This window comes from Humulus lupulus, chromosome 5, assembly GCF_963169125.1.
Source record: "Humulus lupulus chromosome 5, drHumLupu1.1, whole genome shotgun sequence".
Taxonomy (NCBI): Eukaryota; Viridiplantae; Streptophyta; class Magnoliopsida; order Rosales; family Cannabaceae; genus Humulus; species Humulus lupulus.
In genome coordinates, this window is record NC_084797.1 from 48,698,399 (window position 1) to 48,706,511 (window position 8,113).

At 32.0% G+C, this 8,113-nt stretch overlaps 1 pseudogene; it reads right to left on the minus strand.

Moving 5' to 3' along the window:
• Window positions 1–261: 261 nt before the first annotated feature.
• LOC133779122 (N-terminal acetyltransferase A complex auxiliary subunit NAA15-like) lies at window positions 262–6,833 on the minus strand (annotated as a pseudogene).
• Between the last annotated feature and the right edge of the window lie 1,280 nt (window positions 6,834–8,113).

Here is an 8,113-nt window from a genome sequence, read left to right on the forward strand (position 1 = left end):
GATGTGTTATTATACTGTCAACGATAGCACAATTTCTGTGTTATTTTAATATATAGATAAGTGTTTAATTATGTTATTTATAGTCGATTATATAACACATTTCAATACTTATAAATTTTTGTTATACTAGACTTTAGTATAACATATTTTTTGTGTTATACTACACTTTAATATAACAAATGTGTTATATTAGCTTAGAGAAACATAATCTTCTTTTACTTACACAAAACTAGGAAAACAAATATGAAAGTTGAAGCCAAATAAGGTAACATAAATAGATTTTTATTAATTACTCAAAATGTAATTACAATATTTAGTCTACTAGTCTAGGCTTAAGAAATCATATTACAACATAATTTATGCCTAATTCAGATTCCTTTATCACTAAATACAAAACAAGAAATGTATACAAAATTAGTGAAATACATTCTTCCATTCTAAAGGCCTCAACTACAAATGTTGTCAAGAATTGCTCCAAAGAAATCATCTCAATATACCTGCACATTGTAAAGAAAAAGTCCTTTTATTATTAAGAACATAAGACTTAAGCTAGTTTCCACCTGTAAGCATATAAAGTTTAAATTAAATTTGTAATAACTCCAAAACTTGACGAAACAGCAGGGTATAGAAAGATGTACTACCATGCAAAACAAGACTGAAGCAACAAAACATATTGCTTCTTCCCTCTAAAATTACACAAGAAATACAGAGAAAAACTCAAAACCTGCATGTATTAATTTAAAGATCCAATCCTAGGAAGCCACAAACAGAGAAAAACTCAGAACCTGCATGCATAGGAAGATCATGAAATTTCTAGGAAGTGCGAAGCATAAATGTAGAAAGATAGCTCTGACGTACTGACCTGTTCAAAAAATAAAAGTGTTACTCAATTATCAACACATAAAAAGCATAGAACAACAAGATTCAATTGCTATCGCAAAAGCAAAAAACATAGAAACAAATGACCAAGGGATGATCAGAAAGTCGTTCTCTTCAACACCAAAAGCTAGTTTCTTATTGTTACTAAAATCACTCCCATAAAGAAATAATATAAATCAAGAAAAACAAAAAGAACAAAGAACATAGAGAGAAACTAATTTAGGTCATTAAATACAAGAATTGAAACTTTTCACATTTGAGAGTAAAGGAAACCAGGAAACCAGACATATGCAACTCAGGAGAAAAAGAAAGGGAAAGGACAATTCATACTAACTAATTTATCACCCTATATTCCATAAGAAGAACCAATATGAAGAAACAATTTTGCCTGGAAAGCAGCATGCTCCAGCTCAATAATAAGTTCCTCAAGAATGTCTGCCTGGAAAACAGTGTGACAAAACATAACTTAAACCTACAGAAATAATATTTTCTTAGGTCCTAAAAAAATCAAAAAATTAATGTGTAAAACATTCAAGAAGAATGAGGAGCATACCTTTTCAGGATGATCATACAATGGAGAAAGATCAGTGAACAATGATGGAACTCCCTGAAAGCATCAAGAATATACGTTGCCATAAAATATAAAAGACCGAGTCAGAGTGATAAAAAAGGAACCATAAATACCTTAGTAAGGAGGGGCCTAATATAATTTTCAGCCGCTTCTCTAAACCTGACACCTTGCAGAAAGTTGAGCGGTCTTCTCTGAAACACCCAACCCAACAAGATTCAGTGATAACTCGAAAAAGTCCATAAATAAGAAGAGCATAAAAAATAATAATAATGATGACGGTCATTCTAATGCGGTAGTAACCAAAAAGTAGTACCAAGAATCTAATTTAATTGCATTCAACTCATAAATCACCTGAGGACTTTTCAGCTAAGCATTTCTAATGTTAAGTAAATATGATAAAGTCACGACTAAAATGGAATGGTGTACCATGAAAGAAATTTGGAAATTAATAATAAATCAATATTAAGTTCAATAGGTCAACCCATTGAAAAATTAACGAAGTTCTCCCCCTTTGAAACTAATTAATAGCAGTTTATTAGTTAAAATTTACCAAAAATAATATCAACAACAGATACATGCAGAACAGAAAGAATCCAATGTATAAATTTAAAATCAACTCCATCATAGCAGTGCACAATATTTGATAGAATAAAGCCCAGTGTTATTACAAGTTTGTGTAATAACTAATAGGCTTCACAACATTCGGATAAAATGGAAACCATTACAAGGAAAGCAGCAAAGTTAAAATTCAGATCACTCAATATTTTACCTTGACAGCAGAAGACCAAGTGTATTGCTGCCTGAGAGAATTGTACAACAAATCCAACTATTCAATTTGGTCGGTTGAATACTGACCATTTTCATAATAGAGCCAAACACACTTGTGAAGGCCTTCATAGTATCTGAAATTGAACTCAAAATAACAAGTTCAAAATATGAATCAAATTTTCAAAAGGAATTGATATTTTAAAAAGAAATATAGCATTAGCATTACTGAATACCTGTAATTGTCACGATTCACAGAAAGTAGGGCCTTGAACAAAGTGGCACCTTCTTCAAAGCGACCAAGCTTTACTAAAAGAGAAACCTCTTGTTCTTTAAAAGCCAATTTATCAATCTTGAAATATATAATAAGAAATGGTAACCACTTGAGATTCGCATGCTAAAAAATAACCTCATAAGAAATATAAAAGTTCAAGCATACTATTTTTGGCTCTTTCTTGTGCAACTCATCAAGAGCTCTCTCAATAGAACCCGATTCTTCTGGCAAAGAAATCTGGAGAATAAAATTGATAAAGGCCACTATTAAAACCATATGATGGGATGGGACAATAAAACCTAATAAGTTTTTTCATTTGATGTGTGAAACGTAGAACCCACTGATTGAAAGGGCATCAAACTAGACTAACAAGGAAAAATAAATAACTGTTTTCATATTTACCATATAAAAGTAACTTTTAAAAAGTCAAATAACTTAAGAGATGTTCATGCATTCACAAAGAGCATTGCTATATGGAACCCATGATGCCCAGCAACACCTTAGGTTGATTGGTTCAATGCAATTAAGTATCGGGTCCCACATATTTTTATGTTAAATTAAAATAAGTGGGACTCGATACTATATTGCACCAATAACAGTATGCTATGTAAGGTGGTGTTGTGGGACTCGATACTATAATGCACCAATAACAGTATGCTATGTAAGGTGGTGTTGTGCAACAATGGTGCCCATTAGCATTAATCATTCACAAAACCAAGGGAACCTAAAAAAAATACCACAAGAATAGGTGGCGAAAAACCTGAAACATAAATAGCCAGTAACAGCTCCAATACACACAAAACTTCTAAACAACTACAAAACCTAACAATAACTAAAACCCATATAATAAAACAAGCCTAAAAATCAACATAATAGACAGCTAGTCACCTATAAGATCTACATTAATATATAACATAAGAGACAATATACAGAAGATACCACATAGAATACCTTATACAAAAGCATTTCCCCATGTTCACAACGTTCATTATCAGGAGGAAAATCATCTTCTAGTGTCCCTTCATATGCTTCCAGAATTTCAATTGCTTTTAAAGCACTAACAAGAAAAAATAAAATTTAATAGACCAAAACTTATACTCAAATTTAATAACCCAAACACACAACCAAGAAGAATTTATCCACTGAAAAAGTAAAGTGGAACTATTCTTACATATTTACATATGTTGTATAGAAAGAAAGAAAAAGTATTGTTTGTATACATATATAATACTTAAACACATGCACAAAAGAGAGGAATAGCATTTTCTAAAAGCAACGGAAGGACTGTATTAACTTCCACATGATTTATTTGATCTGGATTTTTAAAAGGTTCAACTTACATCACACTATGTAACAGACTTTTTGACAATAAATTCAGAACATGAATTACAAGAGTAATTTTTTACTGAGAACAGCTGCATGAACCATTGCAGCGTATTAACAAAAAATTAACAGCAATGGCATGACCAATGTCAAAACCACTGTTTGAAAATATGAAGTCATAGATCTACAGTCTATAGACTAGAAATTTCCAGTTGTGTTTAAAGCACGAATCAATTTGAATTATGAATGAGAGAACATAAGTTTGGAAACTTCTTGGTTGTTTATATCAAACATTAAGTATTTGAGTAACATTAGTAAGTGGGACCAACAAGAAAAACAATTTAGGTTTGTCAACGTAAATGATGGCCACTAGAAAGATAAATATATAAATATATATAAATAAAGGATCAATAAATAAGGTCAAATTCATACTTTGAGTTTAAATGGTGAGCAACAGCAAAGCCGATCCAATTCATACGATGATTTGATTTTAGAGACAAGAGCTATTGTCTTGTCTCGATAAACCCTGCCAAATCTCACATTTGCGCCTGTACCACAATAGATAAAGAGCCATCATTAACCAAAACAAATTAAGGATTTAAATCAAGAAAAAGGCATTACTCACAAAAAATGATGTAATAAACAAGCATGATATTAGCAGCTATATTTAACAAGTGTCATGTATTCTAGTTAACTTTGAAACAGAAAATATAAGTGATGAACTTCAGTATTGTTTTTAAGTTACCAACAGAGCATAAGTCTCTCAAAGAAGAAAATTAACATCAAAAGCATACCTGTAACAGTGACAGATCCCGCAAAATTTCAATATTGTCTGGATCGATCCTCAATGCATTTCTATAGCATTTGATTGCCTCCTTGTATTCTCTATCAGACTGATAAAGAAGACCATAAACATGCCAGCATACATGACTTTTAAGACCATTCTACAAAGAGACAAAAAAGACTTAGAGAACTAAAGACCCTACTGATTTTGAAAACAAAATAGAACATTAAAATTTTAGACAACACCCTCACCTTTAATCCTTGCCGAACAAGCTCATATGCTTCAGATTTACGGTCCATGCAATTTAATGCAACCCCTTCATTGATAAATTTTCTGACCAATATAAACACAAAGGAAATGTAAGAGAAGTTAATTTTGTTTGAAAATGATTTCAATTAAAATATAATAATAAAACAGCAAGATGACTGTGTAAATATATATTTTTTTTTTAAAAATGAGATGAGTGTGTAAATCTTCAAGAAGCACTGTGGCTCAGCAGCTAAATGTGGATCCTATATAAGCATGAGGTTCATGCATCAGAATGATTCATATAATTTATAACAGAAAAAACGATGAAATTGTCAAGTTCTCCAATATGTGAAAAGCAAATAAAATATATATATACATATAGGTGTGTAGACAAGAGCCAATGGACACAGACAGAGGAAACAAAATTGAATAAAGTGGTCGCTAGATCAGCTAATTGTGCAGTACCAAATTACATATTGCATGAAACAGAAAATACCTCCATGGTCTAGAAACTTTTTCAAAATAGTGTCCGCAGCCTTCAACCCCTTCTTATACTATTTTGTCTCATAAGATTTCTGAAAGAAAAATATGAGATTTAATGACCATTTTGGCAAAAAAAAAAGGAGATGGTATCAATTGGATTATGTAAATTAAATTGCCTTTTGCCAGTGAAAAAAAATTATGTGATTTACTGTGTGAACCAGCACAAATAGGTATTACAACATAACTATATAGTAAATACATTGGCAGCTTACTGCAGCAGCCATTCTTTATCAATCCTAAATGAATTTGTTCCTAAAATACTAAAGCCATACAAGAATTTGAATTGATATAATACAAACAATCAAGCTCGTTGGACTTTAATATCGTAGCTAAGTTTTCAGACAATTTTAAAATCTGAACTTGAAGCAGAATCAAATGGATAAATATAAAAAATCGACATTAGCATGATAACGCCATGAGTCTGACTTCATTACATTAACTACCAAAAATGAAATATAACATTAAAAAATTCTCTATATCCACTACCCAGTTCACATTTCCAATTCTCTATATTCTCCCAGTCAAACACACAATTCTAATAACTAGTCCAATAAAAAAGTTCAAAACTTATGCTTAAATAAGAAGAAGAAAAAAATCACAAATTTGAACATTACGATCCTTCCCCCACTAAGCACTTCCACCGTAATAACCCAAAATTATATTAGATTCACCAAAATAAACCATACCTAATTGACTCAATCATTTATTTTGTAATAAAAGCACAAAAGCGATCATAAATATCAAAACTTTTCCATGTCTGTCAATTCGTCCAGTATTCAAAAAACAGAACAGAAGTGAAACAATCAACAAACGAAATCAAAATATAAATATATAGATAAATAAAATAGGGTTTTGATTCTATTTTGGTACTGAAAAAGATAGAGAAAACACAGTTAGATCTTCCAGCGATTAAAAGGGAAGAAAAATAAGAAGTGCAGGGAATCGAAGCTTACGATGATGAGTTTGAAGAGGTTGGCCTCCTTGGAAGGGAGAGAGGCAATTTAATGTCAACCCCTCATTTAGACTTCAAAATTATATTAACTTAAAACACTAATAGTTATAATTTTTCAAGCAACAATAGTGAGAGAGGAGATCGGAAGAGAGAGAGTGAGTGAGTCACATTAGGAGACGTTGCTCTGAACTCTGGCTCGTCTCCTTTACTTAGTTAGCACTGTCCGAATGGGGGTGGTTAGAGAAACCACTAATATTAATGATTCAATCAACTGTTGAAATCTATCAAACCCATTTCAGAAATTTCCCAGAAACCATCATCCAAATTGAATAAAACCCCAATTTTTTTTCTAAAAAAAAAAATCATCTCGTACCTCATTGAAGGAGGATTTGGGTGGGCTTGGATTCTCAAGAACAGTGGGCAGGGCACTAACCACCGAGCTAGCTCCATCTGTCAATCTTCTTCGGCTTCCATGGAAACCACCGCACATCATCGTTGTGAGCCACCGCACGCCGTCATGATTGTAGTCGTGGTCTCCCATGGAAGTGAGAGAGGAAGATAGGGGAGACATGGAGCTTGAGAGGAGATGATTTGAGAGAAATAGAGAGAAAGATGAAGGGGCGGCTGAGAGGAGAGAGGCACGTATAGGAAGAAAAAGGGATTAGGGATTTTTACTTTATTAATATTTTTTAATATAAAAAGTCTTAAATAGATAAGAGAGAAACAGGGTGAGAAACGTGAAAATTTAATGTTGGTGCCCAAAATTTTGAGTCACCTGCTTTTTACCTAGCATAATACTTTTTTTTAATTCTATTAGATTTTAGTGTTATCCTATGCCCTTTTTGGTGTAGTGACTAAACAATGCCTTATACAGAAATCAGTTCATAATGATTGTTATGGTAGAAATAATATTATTTTACACAAAGAAAGACCAAAAATAAATCTTCAACTTAAAAACTTTGGAATATAAATACTTACGGGTTCAAATCAAACCATTACACTAACATCCTATATATCATCATTAGCCATTTTAGAAGATACTTGCTTACACTATGGAGGAGAGTAGGGAAGATGCCATGGTTCTCTAAAGGTATTAGGACCCATAAAGTACATCGTGTGAACATGGCTTTGAGCGTCTTCAGATTTGGTTCCTCGCACATATTCAATAAATAGTAATAATAATAATTATTTTTTAAAAAATGTGAAAGATAATGTGCATCATTTTATCAAAACTCTGGAAGGAAAAAAACGTAATAAAACTAGACACGAGAAAGTGCTTGTAAAAAAAGAAATATGTTTACATAGGTATATACATACCACAGAAAATGAAAGAAGATATGGGAAATGGTGATGGCTATCATGTTGAATCGAACCTACACGGTTATAAGAACCTGAACCAATAAAATTTATCCTTAAAGTATTTAACAACGTAGCCAGAAGAACCAAAATGCATGATAGCAGAACTGAGAAATGCCAGGGTCCTCCAAAAGTATAAAGAAACTCTTCAAGAGGAGTATAGCAATTTGGCATTCTATACTTGTCAGATATACACATATAGGAACCAAAAATTCTACAAAGAAGTAAATAGGATAAGTAAAGCTACCTCACATATATATATGAACTCAGCACGACTAGGAAGAAGATCAAGTGAACAAGGACCACAAAGATTGTCATCTGAGCAATCAGTATCTTTATATGTGCCAATAGGGCATTCCTGTAAAATTGTATAGCAACTAAATAAAATTTATGTAAAACACAATTCAACTTGTATAA